This window comes from Nothobranchius furzeri, chromosome 3, assembly GCF_043380555.1.
Source record: "Nothobranchius furzeri strain GRZ-AD chromosome 3, NfurGRZ-RIMD1, whole genome shotgun sequence".
In the NCBI taxonomy this organism is placed as follows: domain Eukaryota; kingdom Metazoa; phylum Chordata; class Actinopteri; order Cyprinodontiformes; family Nothobranchiidae; genus Nothobranchius; species Nothobranchius furzeri.
Window position 1 is genome coordinate 12,994,046 of NC_091743.1, and position 20,229 is coordinate 13,014,274.

A 20,229-nucleotide genomic window follows, 5' to 3' on the forward strand; every position below is an offset into this window, starting at 1 on the left:
GAAGTAGTCCAGTTACACATTTGTGGGCTTATAACTTGGCTTCTGAATGTCCTAGAGAGATCAGGTTTGTTTTAGGGTACTCCAATCAACAGCCCCTACAACCACAAAAAGGAATGGAGTCATTAGCAGTTATGGTTTTTTAATGGCACCCAGAATTATGTTGCACGAAGCACAATTTCACATCATTCTGGGTTCATTTGTGTGAAAACAAGGTCCAATCAGACTGAAACGTTACAGGAAGGTAGAATCTACTGAGTTGTAAGTGATCTGAACGTTTCATGATGATAGCACTTTCCTAAGGGGGTCAAACCATGTCCCAAAGGTCACCGGGCCTGGTGTCACTTTAAAGATGTAGTCCAGTTACACCTTTGTGGGCTTATTACTTGGCTTCTGAATGTCCTAGAGAGGTCAGGTTTGTTTTAGTGTACTCTAATCAACAGCCCCTACAACCACAAAAAGGAATGGAGTCATTAGCACTTATGGTTTGTAAATGGCACCCAGAATTATGTTGCACGAAGCACAATTTCACATCATTCTGGGTCCATTTGTGTGAAAACAAGGTCCATTCAGGCTGAAACGCTACAAGAAGGTAGAATCTATTGAGTTGTAAGTGATTTGAACGTTTCAAGATGATCGCACATTCCTATAGGGGGTAAAACCATGTCCCAAAGGTCACCGGGCCTGGTGTCACTTTAAAGATGTAGGCCAGTTACACCTTTGTGGGCTTATAACTTGGCTTCTGAATGTCCTAGAGAGGTTAGGTTTGTTTTAGTGTACTCCAATCAAAAGCCCCTACAACCACAAAAAGGAATGGAGTCATTAGCACTTATGGTTTGTAAATGGCACCCAGAATTATGTTGCACAAAGCACAATTTCACATCATTCTGGGTTCATTTGTGTGAAAACAAGGTCCAATCAGGTTGAAGCGTTACAGGAAGGTAGAATCTATTGAGTTGTAAGTGATCTGAACGTTTAATGATGATAGCACTTTCCTAAGGGGGTCAAACCATGTCCCAAAGGTCACCGGATCTGGTGTCACTTTAAAGAAGTAGTCCAGTTACACATTTGTGGGCTTATAACTTGGCTTCTGAATGTCCTAGAGAGATCAGGTTTGTTTTAGTGTACTCCAATCAACAGCCCCTACAACCACAAAAAGGAATGGAGTCATTAGCACTTATGGTTTTTAAATGGCACCCAGAACTATGTTGCACGAAGCACAATTTCACATCATTCTGGGTTCATTTGTGTGAAAACAAGGTCCAATCAGGCTGAAATGTTACAGGAAGGTAGAATCTATTGAGTTGTAAGTAGGGATGAGTACCGAATTCGGTACTTTTTAAGGTACCGACCGAATTCCATAGTACCGACCGAACACCGATTCACGTCATTTCAAACGGTGCCTCGTTTCGGTACTGCCAAGACAGTTGCGCATGCGCAAGAGCGTTATGTCGCCGGTCCCTGCGAGCCCGTTGTAAACAGAGCAAGCATGGTAGAAAGAACGCACGCTAAAGCTTGGGTCCACTTCACTAAATGTGATGGGTAACTGGGTGGTGAAACTAGAGACAGACAACGATCTAAGTGAGACATCCTCATCTTAATCTGCTCCAGTAGGTAAATAAAATGTTTAAGATGACGTTACCTTGATTTGTTAGCTTCTGTTTCGCTAATGGTGCGTTCGCTTTCTCCTCGGAACTCCGAATTTCCGACTAGAAGAACATGAACGCGCTCTAAAGTTTGGCTTTACTTTACTAAATGCGACGGGTGAATGGGTGAAGGTAAAACCAGCGACAACGATCTAAGTTTGAGGCATCATCGTTTTAATCTGCTCCAGCAGCTAAATAAACTGTTAAAGATAACGTTAGCTTGATATGTTAGCTTCCATTGCCACCGTTGTTACCAGCTAATGGTGCGTTCGTTTTCTCCTCGGAAATTCTATCTTCCCAGTAGGAAAAATCAAATGAAAAAGGACGGCAAAAGGAATGAAGATACACAGTAAATTTAGTTCACAGTAAAGATGTTTGCTTCAGTTTAATTATCAGCTTATAAAACTACAAGGACGATGTATGTTATTTATCGTGATATTTATCAAATATGGTTATATATTGAGAAAAATATATATTTAATTATAAAAGAGAATTAAAATAATAAACACTCAAAAGTATCGAAAATTGGTTACCGTTAAGTACCGGTATCGACTCGTAGGTACCGGGAATTAGTACCGGATCGATTCAAATGTCAAAGGTACCCATCCCTAGTTGTAAGTGATCTGAACGTTTCATGATGATAGCACTTTCCTAAGGGGGTCAAACCATGTCCCAAATGTCACCGGATCTGGTGTCAATTTAAAGAAGTAGTCCAGTTACACATTTGTGGGCTTATAACTTGGCTTCTGAATGTCCGAGAGAGATCAGGTTTGTTTTAGGGTACTCCAATCAACAGCCCCTACAACCACAAAAAGGAATGGAGTCATTAGCAGTTATGGTTTTTAAATGGCACCCAGAATTATGTTGCACGAAGCACAATTTCACATCATTCTGGGTTCATTTGTGTGAAAACAAGGTCCAATCAGGCTGAAACGTTACAGGAAGGTAGAATCTACTGAGTTGTAAGTGATCTGAACGTTTCATGATGATAGCACTTTCCTAAGGGGGTCAAACCATGTCCCAAAGGTCACCGGGCCTGGTGTCACTTTAAAGATGTAGTCCAGTTACACCTTTGTGGGCTTATAACTTGGCTTCTGAATGTCCTAGAGAGGTCAGGTTTGTTTTAGTGTACTCCAATCAACAGCCCCTACAACCACAAAAAGGAATGGAGTCATTAGCACTTATGGTTTGTAAATGGCACCCAGAATTATGTTGCACGAAGCACAATTTCACATCATTCTGGGTCCATTTGTGTGAAAACAAGGTCCATTCAGGCTGAAACGCTACAAGAAGGTAGAATCTATTGAGTTGTAAGTGATCTGAACGTTTCAAGATGATCACACATTCCTATAGGGGGTAAAACCATGTCCCAAAGGTCACCGGGCCTGGTGTCACTTTAAAGATGTAGGCCAGTTACACCTTTGTGGGCTTATAACTTGGCTTCTGAATGTCCTAGAGAGGTTAGGTTTGTTTTAGTGTACTCCAATCAAAAGCCCCTACAACCACAAAAAGGAATGGAGTCATTAGCACTTATGGTTTGTAAATGGCACCCAGAATTATGTTGCACAAAGCACAATTTGACATCATTCTGGGTTCATTTGTGTGAAAACAAGGTCCAATCAGGTTGAAGCGTTACAGGAAGGTAGAATGTATTGAGTTGTAAGTGATCTGAACGTTTCATGATGATAGCACTTTCCTAAGGGGGTCAAACCATGTCCCAAAGGTCACCGGATCTGGTGTCACTTTAAAGAAGTAGTCCAGTTACACATTTGTGGGCTTATAACTTGGCTTCTGAATGTCCTAGAAAGGTCAGGTTTGTTTTAGTGTACTCCAATCAACAGCCCCTACAACCACAAAAAGGAATGGAGTCATTAGCACTTATGGTTTTTAAATGGCACCCAGAATTATGTTGCACGAAGCACAATTTCACATCATTCTGGGTTCATTTGTGTGAAAACAAGGTCCAATCAGGCTGAAACGTTACAGGAAGGTAGAATCTACTGAGTTGTAAGTGATATGAACGTTGCATGATGATAGCACTTTCCTGAGGGGGTCAAACCATGTCCCAAAGGTCACCGGGCCTGGTGTCACTTTAAAGATGTAGTCCAGTTACACCTTTGTGGGCTTATAACTTGGCTTCTGAATGTCCTAGAGAGGTCAGGTTTGTTTTAGTGTACTCCAATCAACAGCCCCTACAACCACAAAAAGGAATGGAGAAATTAGCACTTATGGTTTTTAAATGGCACCCAGAATTATGTTGCACGAAGCACAATTTCACATCATTCTGGGTTCATTTGTGTGAAAACAAGGTCCAATCAGGCTGAAACGTTACAGGAGGGTAGAATCTATTGAGTTGTAAGTGATCTGAACGTTTCATGATGATAGCACTTTCCTAAGGGGGTCAAACCATGTCCCAAATGTCACCGGATCTGGTGTCAATTTAAAGAAGTAGTCCAGTTACACATTTGTGGGCTTATAACTTGGCTTCTGAATGTCCTAGAGGGATCAGGTTTGTTTTAGGGTACTCCAATCAACAGCCCCTACAACCACACAAAGGAAAGGAGTCATTAGCTCTTATGGTTTTTAAATGGCACCTAGAATTATGTTGCACAAAGTACAATTTCACATCATTCTGGGTTCATTTGTGTGAAAACAAGGTCCAATCAGGCTGAAACGTTACAGGAAGGTAGAATCAATTGAGTTGTAAGTGATCTGAACGTTTCATGATGATAGCACTTTCCTAAGGGGATCAAACCATGTCCCAAAGGTCACCGGATCTGGTGTCAATTTAAAGAAGTAGTCCAGTTACACATTTGTGGGCTTATAACTTGGCTTCTGAATGTCCTAGAGAGATCAGGTTTGTTTTAATGTACTCCAATCAACAGCCCCTACAACCACAAAAAGGAATGGAGTCATTAGCACTTATGGTTTGTAAATGGCACCCAGAATTATGTTGCACGAAGCACAATTTCACATCATTCTGGGTCCATTTGTGTGAAAACAAGGTCCAATCAGGCTGAAACGCTACAAGAAGGTAGAATCTATTGAGTTGTAAGTGATCTGAACGTTTCAAGATGATAGCACATTCCTATAGGGGGTAAAACCATGTCCCAAAGGTCACCGGGCCGGGTGTCACTTTAAAGAAGTAGTCCAGTTACACCTTTGTGGGCTTATAACTTGGCTTCTGAATGTCCTAGAGAGGTCAGGTTTGTTTTAGTGTACTCCAATAAACAGCCCCTACAACCACAAAAAGGAATGGAGTCATTAGCACTTATGGTTTGTAAATGGCACCCAGAATTATGTTGCACGAAGCACAATTTCACATCATTCTGGGTCCATTTTTGTGAAAACAATGTCCAATCAGGCTGAAACGTTACAAGAAGGTAGAATCTATTGAGTTGTAAGTGATCTGAACGTTTCATGATGATCGCACATTCCTATAGGGGGTCAAACCATGTCCCAAAGGTCACCGGGCCTGGTGTCACTTTAAAGACGTAGTCCAGTTACACATTTGTGGGCTTATAACTTGGCTTCTGAATGTCCTAGAGAGGTCAGGTTTGTTTTAGTGTATTCCAATCAACAGCCCCTACAACCACAAAAAAGAATGGAGTCATTAGCACTTATGGTTTGTAAATGGCACCCAGAATTATGTTGCACGAAGCACAATTTCACATCATTCTGGGTTCATTTGTCTGAAAACAAGGTCCAATCAGGCTGAAACGTTACAGGAAGGTAGAATCTATTGAGTTGTAAGTGATATGAACGTTTCATGATGATAGCACTTTCCAAAGGGGGTCAAACCATGTCCCAAAGGTCACCGGATCTGGTGTCACTTTAAAGAAGTAGTCCAGTTAGACATTTGTGGGCTTATAACTTGGCTTCTGAATGTCCTAGAGAGGTCAGGTTTGTTTTAGTGTACTCCAATCAACAGCCCCTACAACCACAAAAAGGAATGGAGTCATTAGCACTTATGGTTTTTAAATGGCACCCAGAATTATGTTGCACGAAGCACAATTTCACATCATTCTGGGTTCATTTGTGTGAAAACAAGGTCCAATCAGGCTGAAACGTTACAGGAAGGTAGAATCTACTGAGTTGTAAGTGATATGAACATTGCATGATGATAGCACTTTCCTGAGGGGGTCAAACCATGTCCCAAAGGTCACCGGGCCTGGTGTCACTTTAAAGATGTAGTCCAGTTACACCTTTGTGGGCTTATAACTTGGCTTCTGAATGTCCTAGAGAGGTTAGGTTTGTTTTAGTGTACTCCAATCAAAAGCCCCTACAACCACAAAAAGGAATGGAGTCATTAGCACTTATGGTTTGTAAATGGCACCCAGAATTATGTTGCACAAAGCACAATTTCACATCATTCTGGGTTCATTTGTGTGAAAACAAGGTCCAATCAGGCTGAAACGTTACAGGAAGGTAGAATCTATGGAGTTGTAAGTGATCTGAACGTTTCATGATGATAGCACTTTCCAAAGGGGGTCAAACCATGTCCCAAAGGTCACCGGATCTGGTGTCACTTTAAAGAAGTAGTCCAGTTACACATTTGTGGGCTTATAACTTGGTTTCTGAATGTCCTAGAGAGGTCAGGTTTGTTTTAGTGTACTCCAATCAACAGCCCCTACAACCACAAAAAGGAATGGAGACATTAGCACTTATGGTTTTTAAATGGCACCCAGAATTATGTTGCAAGAAGCACAATTTCACATCATTCTGGGCTCATTTGTGTGAAAACAAGGTCCAATCAGGCTGAAACGTTACAGGAAGGTAGAATCTATTGAGTTGTAAGTGACCTGAACGTTTCATGATGATAGCACTTTCCTAAGGGGGTCAAACCATGTCCCAAATGTCACCGGATCTGGTGTCAATTTAAAGAAGTAGTCCAGTTACACATTTGTGGGCTTATAACTTGGCTTCTGAATGTCCTAGAGAGATCAGGTTTGTTTTAGGGTACTCCAATCAACAGCCCCTACAACCACAAAAAGGAATGGAGTCATTAGCACTTATGGTTTTTAAATGGCACCTAGAATTATGTTGCACAAAGTACAATTTCACATCATTCTGGGTTCATTTGTGTGAAAACAAGGTCCAATCAGGCTGAAACGTTACAGGAAGGTAGAATCTATTGAGTTGTAAGTGATCTGAACGTTTCATGATGATAGCACTTTCCTAATGGGGTCAAACCATGTCCCAAAGGTCACCGGATCTGGTGTCAATTTAAAGAAGTAGTCCAGTTACACATTTGTGGGCTTATAACTTGGCTTCTGAATGGCCTAGAGAGGTCAGGTTTGTTTTAGTGTATTCCAATCAACAGCCCCTACAACCACAAAAAGGAATGGAGTCATTAGCACTTATGGTTTGTAAATGGCACCCAGAATTATGTTGCACGAAGCACAATTTCACATCATTCTGGGTCCATTTGTGTGAAAACAAGGTCCAATCAGGCTGAAACGCTACAAGAAGGTAGAATCTATTGAGTTGTAAGTGATCTGAACGTTTCAAGATGATAGCACATTCCTATAGGGGGTAAAACCATGTCCCAAAGGTCACCGGGCCTGGTGTCACTTTAAAGAAGTAGTCCAGTTACACCTTTGTGGGCTTATAACTTGGCTTCTGAATGTCCTAGAGAGGTCAGGTTTGTTTTAGTGTACTCCAATAAACAGCCCCTACAACCACAAAAAGAATGGAGTCATTAGCACTTATGGTTTGTAAATGGCACCCAGAATTATGTTGCACGAAGCACAATTTCACATCATTCTGGGTCCATTTTTGTGAAAACAATGTCCAATCAGGCTGAAACGTTACAAGAAGGTAGAATCTATTGAGTTGTAAGTGATCTGAACGTTTCATGATGATCGCACATTCCTATAGGGGGTCAAACCATGTCCCAAAGGTCACCGGGCCTGGTGTCACTTTAAAGACGTAGTCCAGTTACACATTTGTGGGCTTATAACTTGGCTTCTGAATGTCCTAGAGAGGTCAGGTTTGTTTTAGTGTATTCCAATCAACAGCCCCTACAACCACAAAAAGGAATGGAGTCATTAGCACTTATGGTTTGTAAATGGCACCCAGAATTATGTTGCACAAAGCACAATTTCACATCATTCTGGGTTCATTTGTCTGAAAACAAGGTCCAATCAGGCTGAAACGTTACAGGAAGGTAGAATCTATTGAGTTGTAAGTGATATGAACGTTTCATGATGATAGCACTTTCCAAAGGGGGTCAAACCATGTCCCAAAGGTCACCGGATCTGGTGTCACTTTAAAGAAGTAGTCCAGTTCCACATTTGTGGGCTTATAACTTGGCTTCTGAATGTCCTAGAGAGGTTAGGTTTGTTTTAGTGTACTCCAATCAAAAGCCCCCACAACCACAAAAAGGAATGGAGTCATTAGCACTTATGGTTTGTAAATGGCACCCAGAATTATGTTGCACAAAGCACAATTTCACATCATTCTGGGTTCATTTGTGTGAAAACAAGGTCCAATCAGGCTGAAACGTTACAGGAAGGTAGAATCTATGGAGTTGTAAGTGATCTGAACGTTTCATGATGATAGCACTTTCCAAAGGGGGTCAAACCATGTCCCAAAGGTCACCGGATCTGGTGTCACTTTAAAGAAGTAGTCCAGTTACACATTTGTGGGCTTATAACTTGGTTTCTGAATGTCCTAGAGAGGTCAGGTTTGTTTTAGTGTACTCCAATCAACAGCCCCTACAACCACAAAAAGGAATGGAGACATTAGCACTTATGGTTTTTAAATGGCACCCAGAATTATGTTGCAAGAAGCACAATTTCACATCATTCTGGGATCATTTGTGTGAAAACAAGGTCCAATCAGGCTGAAACGTTACAGGAAGGTAGAATCTATTGAGTTGTAAGTGACCTGAACGTTTCAAGATGATAGCACTTTCCTAAGGGGGTCAAACCATGTCCCAAATGTCACCGGATCTGGTGTCAATTTAAAGAAGTAGTCCAGTTACACATTTGTGGGCTTATAACTTGGCTTCTGAATGTCCTAGAGAGATCAGGTTTGTTTTAGGGTACTCCAATCAACAGCCCCTACAACCACAAAAAGGAATGGAGTCATTAGCACTTATGGTTTTTAAATGGCACCTAGAATTATGTTGCACAAAGTACAATTTCACATCATTCTGGGTTCATTTGTGTGAAAACAAGGTCCAATCAGGCTGAAACGTTACAGGAAGGTAGAATCTATTGAGTTGTAAGTGATCTGAACGTTTCATGATGATAACACTTTCCTAAGGGGGTCAAACCATGTCCCAAAGGTCACCGGATCTGGTGTCAATTTAAAGAAGTAGTCCAGTTACACATTTGTGGGCTTATAACTTGGCTTCTGAATGTCCTAGAGAGATCAGGTTTGTTTTAATGTACTCCGATCAACAGCCCCTACAACCACAAAAAGGAATGGAGTCATTAGCACTTATGGTTTTAAAATGGCACCTAGAATTATGTTGCACGAAGTACAATTTCACATCATTCTGGGTTCATTTGTGGGAAAACAAGGTCCAATCAGGCTGAAACGTTACAGGAAGGAAGAATCTATTGAGTTGTAAGTGATCTGAACGTTTCATGATGATAGCACTTTCCTAAGGGGGTCAAACCATGTCCCAAAGGTCACCGGATCTGGTGTCAATTTAAAGAAGTAGTCCAGTTACACATTTGTGGGCTTATAACTTGGCTTCTGAATGTCCTAGAGAGATCAGGTTTGTTTTAATGTACTCCAATCAACAGCCCCTACAACCACAAAAAGGAATGGAGTCATTAGCACTTTCCGGTTTCCGGTTCCGGTTGAGTGAACGCTGGCGCGTCTCGCTGCCGCTGCTCGCTGGCAAACAAACTTTTTGTATTTTTTTTTCTTCTTTTTCACCCTGGTCACATCCCTGTGTCGGTGAAAACTCATTTTCACCTACCTGCTCAGCTTGCGTTCTGGTTGCACATCACCACCTCCCTGCTCCACTCCATAATGTGGTCCAGCAGGATTTCTGTGTGCCTCGCACTGGCCTGGATCATCCTGTCGCTCATTCTTCTGTCCGTGGATGGCCTTCTCCAGTACTCGGCGGCGGAGCTCTTCAACCTCCGCTTTCGCTACTCCGGATCTCCACCACCAGCTCTGTGCCTCTTCCCCGACATCACCTTCCAGCCTCGCCGTCGGTATATCCATCGGGGGTCCCGGCGGAACCTCCATCTCGACGGCTCCAAAGGAATACCCTCCTTCTGGTCCACGACTAGCCGGCAGCTACCCAGGAATACCTGCCGAGCTGCCGACTCCAGCGTGTTAGCCCGGCTGGCTAGTCGGACTAATGCTCCTGTCGCCAGGGACTTCCGCACTGCTAATTTTGGTCTTCTCAACATTCGCTCCCTCTCTGGTAAAGGACATCTCCTCCAAGATACCATCAGTGACCATAAGCTAGACTTTCTTTGTCTGAACGAAACATGGCAACAACCCAGCGATTTCTCACAACTCAATGACTGTACTCCTCCCGGATTTGTTTACCTCTCCAAACCACGTGGGTCGGGCCGCGGCGGTGGTCTCGCGATACTGTATCGCGAGACTTGGAAGGTCCTTCCCGTAAACCTTCCTCCTCTCACCACTCTGGAATGCCTCGCCTGTCAACTCTCCGGCCCGACCCCCACAATAATTGTCACTGTTTATCGTCCCCCCAAGTTCAGCCCTGAGTTTTTAAATGAACTCTCTGCTCTTTTATCCCATCTGTCCGCCCTTTCCCCAAATGTAATTTTACTTGGTGATTTTAATATTCATATGGACAATATGGCCCTCCCCCTCAGCAAAGACTTCTCCTCATCTTTGGACAGCCTCAGTTTTCATCAATATGCCAATTTTCCCACTCACATTAAAGGTCACACCCTGGATTTAATCTGCTGCTCCGGCCTGACCCCCTCCAACTGTACAGCTGACCCGCTCCCTTTCACGGACCACTTCCTCATCTCCTTTTCTGTTCCCCTCCGTCTCTCCATCATCAAGTCACCACGTATCATTTCTTTTCGTAATATTAAGGACATTGATCTAGCCTCCCTGTCCTCCAGTTTTGCCACCTTGACCCCTAATTTGTCCTCTACTCCCGATGATCTTGTCATTCAGTACAATAACGGTCTGGTTTCTATCCTTAATTCATTTGCTCCCATCAAATCCCGCTCTGTATATTTTACTCGGTCTGCTCCATGGTTCACCCCTGCCCTTCGCTCCTTGAAAGCTACCAACCGGAGGCTTGAAAGACTCTACAAGAAAACCGGTCTCACCATCCATAAAGACTTATATTCTGCTCAGATTTCTCTCTACAAGGACTCCATCTCCCATGCCAAATCTCAGTATTACTCCGGTCTCATCTCGTCCAACTCCAGCAACACTAAAACATTATTTTCCATCATGAACAGCATTTTTCAGCCTCCCGACTCCTTACCCATCCATCTTTACTCTTCAGAAACCTGTAACTCTCTCCTTCAGTTTTTTAATGAGAAGGTCAATAGAATCCATCTCTCTTTACCTCATTCCTCCCCTCCCTCTCCTGATTTATTTGAACCCACCATTCCGTTCTCCTCCTTTGAACTTCCCCATCCCTCAGAAATATTAGATTACATCACCAAATCCAAACCTTCCACCTGTCAACTGGACCCTATTCCAACTGTTTTAGTTAAATCCTGCCTTTCTTCTCTGCTCCCTTTTATAACAGCCATTATTCATTCCTCACTATCCTCTGGTACGGTCCCATCCCTATTCAAATCCGCTTCAGTCAGCCCTATTCTAAAAAAACCTGGTTTAGATCCCAATGATTTCAATAACCTCCGTCCCATTTCCCATCTTCCCTTCATTTCCAAAGTCCTTGAGAAAACTGTTGCATCTCAGCTCCATTCACATCTCACCCGCAATAACCTTTATGAACAGTTTCAGTCTGGCTTCCGTCCCCACCACAGCACAGAAACAGCTCTCATCAAGATCACTAACGACCTACTCATTGCTGCTGATTCTGGTTTAATCTCTATTCTTATTCTCCTCGATCTGAGTGCGGCCTTTGACACCATTTCTCATCCCATCCTCCTTAATAGACTCTATTCCTTAGGCATCACTCACACCCCCCTCCGCTGGTTTCAATCTTACCTTACTGGCCGCACTCAGTTCATCCAGTTAAAATCCTTTACCTCAGAACCCTCCCCAGTCAAGTCAGGTGTGCCCCAGGGCTCTGTCCTGGGGCCCCTCCTCTTCATAGTATATCTCCTCCCTATCGGCAAAATCTTCCGCAAATTCAATATCCAGTTTCACTGCTTTGCAGATGACACCCAGCTCTACATTTCCAGTAAGCCCAACTCAACTCTCCCACCATCCTCCCTTACACTCTGCCTCTCTGAAATCAAATCATGGTTCACCTCTAATTTCCTCAAACTCAACGGCAATAAAACTGAACTTCTTCTAGTTGGCACTAACTCCACCCTCTCAACATCTGACAGCTTTTCTTTAACTATTGACAGTGCCACAGTCTCCCCCTCACCTCATGTCAAGAGTCTGGGTGTCATTCTCGACAGCTCCCTTTCTTTTCAGGCTCACATTAATAACTTAATTCGGTCAGCATACTTCCATCTACGTTCCATAAACCGTCTTCGTCCCTCACTGACCCCTCACACTGCCGCCATTCTCGTCCACAGCCTCGTCACCTCCCGTCTCGACTATTGCAATTCACTTCTTTATGGTCTCCCCAACAAACTCCTTCATAAACTGCAACTGGTCCAGAATTCAGCAGCCCGTATTATCACCAGAACCCCTTCCTTTCACCACATCACGCCGGTTCTCCCGCAGCTCCACTGGCTCCCAGTTAAATTCAGGCCCATCTTCAAAATTCTCCTCCATACCTTCAAAGCAATCCACAACCTCTCTCCTCCATATATCTCAGACCTTATAAGTATTCACACCCCGTCCCGTTCACTCAGATCTTCTTCTTCCATCCATCTTGCGGTTCCTTCTGCCCGTCTCGCTACCATGGGGAGCAGAGCTTTCAGCCGCTCTGCTCCTCGACTCTGGAACTCACTTCCCCCAGACATCAGGAACATCGACAGTTTTACCCTTTTCCAATCAAAACTCAAAACACATATGTTTAAATCTGCCTACAACCTCTGATTTTATTGAAATGTTTCTCTCTGTTTTTTCTTCTTTGGGTTTTATTATTGTTTTATTGTATTTTATTACGTGTTTTGTGTAAAGTGACCTTGGGTGTCCTGAAAGGCGCTTTGAAATAAAATGTATTATTATTATTATTATTATTATTAGCACTTATGGTTTGTAAATGGCACCCAGAATTATGTTGCACGAAGCACAATTTCACATCATTCTGGGTTCATTTGTGTGAAAACAAGGTCCAATCAGGCTGAAACGTTACAGGAAGGTAGAATCTATTGAGTTGTAAGTGACCTGAACGTTTCATGATGATAGCACTTTCCTAAGGGGGTCAAACCATGTCCCAAATGTCACCGGATCTGGTGTCAATTTAAAGAAGTAGTCCAGTTACACATTTGTGGGCTTATAACTTGGCTTCTGAATGTCCTAGAGAGATCAGGTTTGTTTTAGGGTACTCCAATCAACAGCACCTACAACCACAAAAAGGAATGGAGTCATTAGCACTTATGGTTTTTAAATGGCACCTAGAATTATGTTGCACAAAGTACAATTTCACATCATTCTGGGTTCATTTGTGTGAAAACAAGGTCCAATCAGGCTGAAACGTTACAGGAAGGTAGAATCTATTGAGTTGTAAGTGATCTGAACGTTTCATGATGATAGCACTTTCCTAAGGGGGTCAAACCATGTCCCAAAGGTCACCGGATCTGGTGTCAATTTAAAGAAGTAGTCCAGTTACACATTTGTGGGCTTATAACTTGGCTTCTGAATGTCCTAGAGAGATCAGGTTTGTTTTAATGTACTCCGATCAACAGCCCCTACAACCACAAAAAGGAATGGAGTCATTAGCACTTATGGTTTTAAAATGGCACCTAGAATTATGTTGCACGAAGTACAATTTCACATCATTCTGGGTTCATTTGTGTGAAAACAAGGTCCAATCAGGCTGAAACGTTACAGGAAGGAAGAATCTATTGAGTTGTAAGTGATCTGAATGTTTCATGATGATAGCACTTTCCTAAGGGGGTCAAACCATGTCCCAAAGGTCACCGGATCTGGTGTCAATTTGAAGAAGTAGTCCAGTTACACATTTGTGGGCTTATAACTTGGCTTCTGAATGTCCTAGAGAGATCAGGTTTGTTTTAATGTACTCCAATCAACAGCCCCTACAACCACAAAAAGGAATGGAGTCATTAGCACTTATGGTTTGTAAATGTCACCCAGAATTATGTTGCACGAAGCACAATTTCACATCATTCTGGGTTCATTTGTGTGAAAACAAGGTCCAATCAGGATGAAACGTTAGAGGAAGGTAGAATCTACTGAGTTGTAAGTGATCTGAACGTTTCATGATAATAGCACTTTCCTAAGGGGGTCAAACCATGTCCCAAAGGTCACCGGATCTGGTGTCAATTTAAAGAAGTAGTCCAGTTACACATTTGTGGGCTTATAACTTGGCTTCTGAATGTCCTAGAGAGATCAGGTTTGTTTTAGTGTACTCCAATCAACAGCCCCTACAACCACAAAAAGGAATGGAGTCATTAGCACTTATGGTTTTTAAATGGCACCCAGAATTATGTTGCACGAAGCACAATTTCACATCATTCTGGGTTCATTTGTGTGAAAACAAGGTCCAATCAGGCTGAAACGTTACAGGAAGGTAGAATCTACTGAGTTGTAAGTGATATGAACATTGCATGATGATAGCACTTTCCTGAGGGGGTCAAACCATGTCCCAAAGGTCACCGGGCCTGGTGTCACTTTAAAGATGTAGTCCAGTTACACCTTTGTGGGCTTATAACTTGGCTTCTGAATGTCCTAGAGAGGTTAGGTTTGTTTTAGTGTACTCCAATCAAAAGCCCCTACAACCACAAAAAGGAATGGAGTCATTAGCACTTATGGTTTGTAAATGGCACCCAGAATTATGTTGCACAAAGCACAATTTCACATCATTCTGGGTTCATTTGTGTGAAAACAAGGTCCAATCAGGCTGAAACGTTACAGGAAGGTAGAATCTATTGAGTTGTAAGTGATCTGAACGTTTCATGATGATAGCACTTTCCAAAGGGGGTCAAACCATGTCCCAAAGGTCACCGGATCTGGTGTCACTTTAAAGAAGTAGTCCAGTTACACATTTGTGGGCTTATAACTTGGTTTCTGAATGTCCTAGAGAGGTCAGGTTTGTTTTAGTGTACTCCAATCAACAGCCCCTACAACCACAAAAAGGAATGGAGACATTAGCACTTATGGTTTTTAAATGGCACCCAGAATTATGTTGCAAGAAGCACAATTTCACATCATTCTGGGCTCATTTGTGTGAAAACAAGGTCCAATCAGGCTGAAACGTTACAGGAAGGTAGAATCTATTGAGTTGTAAGTGGCCTGAACGTTTCATGATGATAGCACTTTCCTAAGGGGGTCAAACCATGTCCCAAATGTCACCGGATCTGGTGTCAATTTAAAGAAGTAGTAAAGTTACACATTTGTGGGCTTATAACTTGGCTTCTGAATGTCCTAGAGAGATCAGGTTTGTTTTAGGGTACTCCAATCAACAGCCCCTACAACCACAAAAAGGAATGGAGTCATTAGCACTTATGGTTTTTAAATGGCACCTAGAATTATGTTGCACAAAGTACAATTTCACATCATTCTGGGTTCATTTGTGTGAAAACAAGGTCCAATCAGGCTGAAACGTTACAGGAAGGTAGAATCTATTGAGTTGTAAGTGATCTGAACGTTTCATGATGATAGCACTTTCCTAAGGGGGTCAAACCATGTCCCAAAGGTCACCGGATCTGGTGTCAATTTAAAGAAGTAGTCCAGTTACACATTTGTGGGCTTATAACTTGGCTTCTGAATGTCCTAGAGAGATCAGGTTTGTTTTAATGTACTCCGATCAACAGCCCCTACAACCACAAAAAGGAATGGAGTCATTAGCACTTATGGTTTTTAAATGGCACCTAGAATTATGTTGCACGAAGTACAATTTCACATCATTCTGGGTTCATTTGTGTGGAAAAAAAAGGTCCAATCAGGCTGAAACGTTACAGGAAGGTAGAATCTATTGAGTTGTAAGTGATCTGAACGTTTCATGATGATAGCACTTTCCTAAGGGGGGCAAACCATGTCCCAAAGGTCACCGGATCTGGTGTCAATTTAAAGAAGTAGTCCAGTTACACATTTGTGGGCTTATAACTTGGCTTCTGAATGTCCTAGAGAGATCAGGTTTGTTTTAATGTACTTCAATCAACAGCCCCTACAACCACAAAAAGGAATGGAGTCATTAGCTCTTATGGTTTGTAAATGGCACCCAGAATTATGTTGCACGAAGCACAATTTCACATCATTCTGGGTTCATTTGTGTGAAAACAAGGTCCAATCAGGCTGAAACGTTAGAGGAAGGTGGAATCTACTGAGTTGTAAGTGATCTGAACGTTTCATGATAATAGCACTTTCCTAAGGGGGTCAAACCATGTCCCAAAGGACACCGGATCTGCTGTCAATTTAAAGAAGTAGTCCAGTTACACATTTGTGGGCTTATAACTTGGCTTCTGAATGTCCTAGAGAGATCAGGTTTTTTTTAGTGTACTCCAATCAACAGCCCCTACAACCAAAAAAAGGAATGGAGTCATTAGCACTTATGCTTTGTAAATGGCACCCAGAATTATGTTGCACGAAGCACAATTTCACATCATTCTGGGTCCATTTGTGTGAAAACAAGGTCCAATCAGGCTGAAACGTTACAAGAAGGTAGAATCTATTGAGTTTTAAGTGATCTGAACGTTTCATGATGATCGCACATTCCTATAGGGGGTCAAACCATGTCCCAAAGGTCACTGGGCCTGGTGTCACTTTAAAGACGTAGTCCAGTTACACATTTGTGGGCTTATAACTTGGCTTCTGAATGTCCTAGAGAGGTCAGGTTTGTTTTAGTGTATTCCAATCAACAGCCCCTACAACCACAAAAAGGAATGGAGTCATTAGCACTTATGGTTTGTAAATGGGACCCAGAATTATGTTGCACGAAGCACAATTTCACATCATTCTGGGTCAATTTGTGTGAAAACAAGGTCCAATCAGGCTGAAACGTTACATGAAGGTAGAATCTATTGAGTTGTAAGTGATCTGAACGTTTCATGATGATAGCACTTTCCTAAGTGGGTCAAACCATGTCCCAAAGGTCACCGGATCTGGTGTCAATTTAAAGAAGTAGTCCAGTTACACATTTGTGGGCTTATAACTTGGCTTCTGAATGTCCCTGAGAGAACAGGTTTGTTTTAGTATACTCCAATCAACAGCCCCTACAACCACAAAAAGGAATGGAGTCATTAGCACTTATGGTTTTTAAATGGCACCCAGAATTATGTTGCACGAAGCACAATTTCACATCATTCTGGGTCAATTTGTGTGAAAACAAGGTCCAATCAGGCTGAAACGTTACATGAAGGTAGAATCTATTGAGTTGTAAGTGATCTGAACGTTTCATGATGATAGCACTTTCCTAAGTGGGTCAAACCATGTCCCAAAGGTCACCGGATCTGGTGTCAATTTAAAGAAGTAGTCCAGTTACACATTTGTGGGCTTATAACTTGGCTTCTGAATGTCCCTGAGAGAACAGGTTTGTTTTAGTATACTCCAATCAACAGCCCCTACAACCACAAAAAGGAATGGAGTCATTAGCACTTATGGTTTTTAAATGGCACCCAGAATTATGTTGCACGAAGCACAATTTCACATCATTCTGGGTCAATTTGTGTGAAAACAAGGTCCAATCAGGCTGAAACGTTACAGGAAGGTAGAATCTATTGAGTTGTAAGTGATCTGAACGTTTCATGATGATAGCACTTTCCTAAGGGGGTCAAACCATGTCCCAAAGATCACCGCATCTGGTGTCAATTTAAAGAAGTAGTCCAGTTACACATTTGTGGGCTTATAACTTGGCTTCTGAATGTCCTAGAGAGATCAGGTTTGTTTTAATGTACTCCAATCAACAGCCCCTAAAACCACAGAAAGGAATGGAGTCATTAGCACTTATGGTTTGTAAATGGCACCCAGAATTATGTTGCACGAAGCACAATTTCACATCATTCTGGGTTCATTTGTGTGAAAACAAGGTCCAATCAGGCTGAAACGTTAGAGGAAGGTAGAATCTACTGAGTTGTAAGTGATCTGAACATTTCATGATGATAGCACTTTCCTAAGGGGGTCAAACCATGTCCCAAAGGTCACCGGGCCTGGTGTCACTTTAAAGAAGTAGTCCAGTTACACCTTTGTGGGCTTATAACTTGGCTTCTGAATGTCCTAGAGAGGTTAGGTTTGTTTTAGTGTACTCCAGTCAACAGCCCCTACAACCACAAAACGGAATGGAGTCATTAGCACTTATGGTTTGTAAATGGCACCCAGAATTATGTTGCACGAAGCACAATTTCACATCATTCTGGGTTCATTTGTGTGAAAAAAAGGTCCAATAGGGCTGAAACGTTACAGGAAGGTAGAATCTATTGAGTTGTAAGTGATCTGAACGTTTCATGATGATAGCACTTTCCTAAGGGGGTCAAACCATGTCCCAAATGTCACCGGATCTGGTGTCAATTTAAAGAAGTAGTCCAGTTACACATTTGTGGGCTTATAACTTGGCTTCTGAATGTCCTAGAGAGATCAGGTTTTTTTTAATGTACTCCAATCAACAGCCCCTACAACCACAAAAAGGAATGGAGTCATTAGCACTTATGGTTTGTAAATGGCACCCAGAATTATGTTGCACGAAGCACAATTTCACATCATTCTGGGTTCATTTGTGTGAAAACAAGGTCCAATCAGGCTGAAACGTTACAGGAAGGTAGAATCTATTGAGTTGTAAGTTATCTGAACGTTTCATGATGATAGCACTTTCCTAAGGGGGTCAAACCATGTCCCAAAGGTCACCGGATCTGGTGTCAATTTAAAGAAGTAGTCCAGTTACACATTTGTGGGCTTGTAACTTGGCTTCTGAATGTCCTAAAGAGATCAGGTTTGTTTTAGTGTACTGCAATCAACAGCCCCTACAACCACAAAAAGGAATGGAGTCATTAGCACTTATGGTTTTTAAATGGCACCTAGAATTATGTTGCACGAAGTACAATTTCACATCATTCTGGGTTCATTTGTGTGAAAACAAGGTCCAATCAGGCTGAAACGTTACAGGAAGGTAGAATCTATTGCGTTGTAAGTGATCTGAATGTTTCATGATGATAGCACCTTCCTAAGGGGGTCAAACCATGTCCCAAAGGTCACCGGATCTGGTGTCAATTTAAAGTAGTCCAGTTACACATTTGTGGGATTATAACTTGGCTTCTGAATGTCCTAGAGAGATAAGGTTTGTTTTAGTGTACTCCAATCAACAGCCCCTACAACCACAAAACGGAATGGAGTCATTAGCACTTATGGTTTGTAAATGGCACCCAGAATTATGTTGCATGAAGCACAATTTCACATCATTCTGGGTTCATTTGTGTGAAAACAAGGTCCAATAGGGCTGAAACGTTACAGGAAGGTAGAATCTATTGAGTTGTAAGTGATCTGAACGTTTCATGATGATAGCACTTTCCTAAGGGGGTCAAACCATGTCCCAAAGGTCACCGGATCTGGTGTCACTTTAAAGAAGTAGTCCAGTTACAATTTTGTGGGCTTATAACTTGGCTTCTGAATGTCCTAGAGAGGTCAGGTTTGTTTTAGTGTACTCCAATCAACAGCCCCTACAACCACAAAAAGGAATGGAGTCATTAGCACTTATGGTTTTTAAATGGCACCTAGAATTATGTTGCACAAAGTACAATTTCACATCATTCTGGGTTCATTTGTGTGAAAACAAGGTCCAATCAGGCTGAAACGTTACAGGAAGGTAGAATCTATTGAGTTGTAAGTGATCTGAACGTTTCATGATGATAGCACTTTCCTAAGGGGGTCAAACCATGTCCCAAAGGTCACCGGATCTGGTGTCAATTTAAAGAAGTAGTCCAGTTACACATTTGTGGGCTTATAACTTGGCTTCTGAATGTCCTAGAGAGATCAGGTTTGTTTTAATGTACTCCGATCAACAGCCCCTACAACCACAAAAAGGAATGGAGTCATTAGCACTTATGGTTTTAAAATGGCACCTAGAATTATGTTGCACGAAGTACAATTTCACATCATTCTGGGTTCATTTGTGTGAAAACAAGGTCCAATCAGGCTGAAAGGTTACAGGAAGGAAGAATCTATTGAGTTGTAAGTGATCTGAATGTTTCATGATGATAGCACTTTCCTAAGGGGGTCAAACCATGTCCCAAAGGTCACCGGATCTGGTGTCAATTTGAAGAAGTAGTCCAGTTACACATTTGTGGGCTTATAACTTGGCTTCTGAATGTCCTAGAGAGATCAGGTTTGTTTTAATGTACTCCAATCAACAGCCCCTACA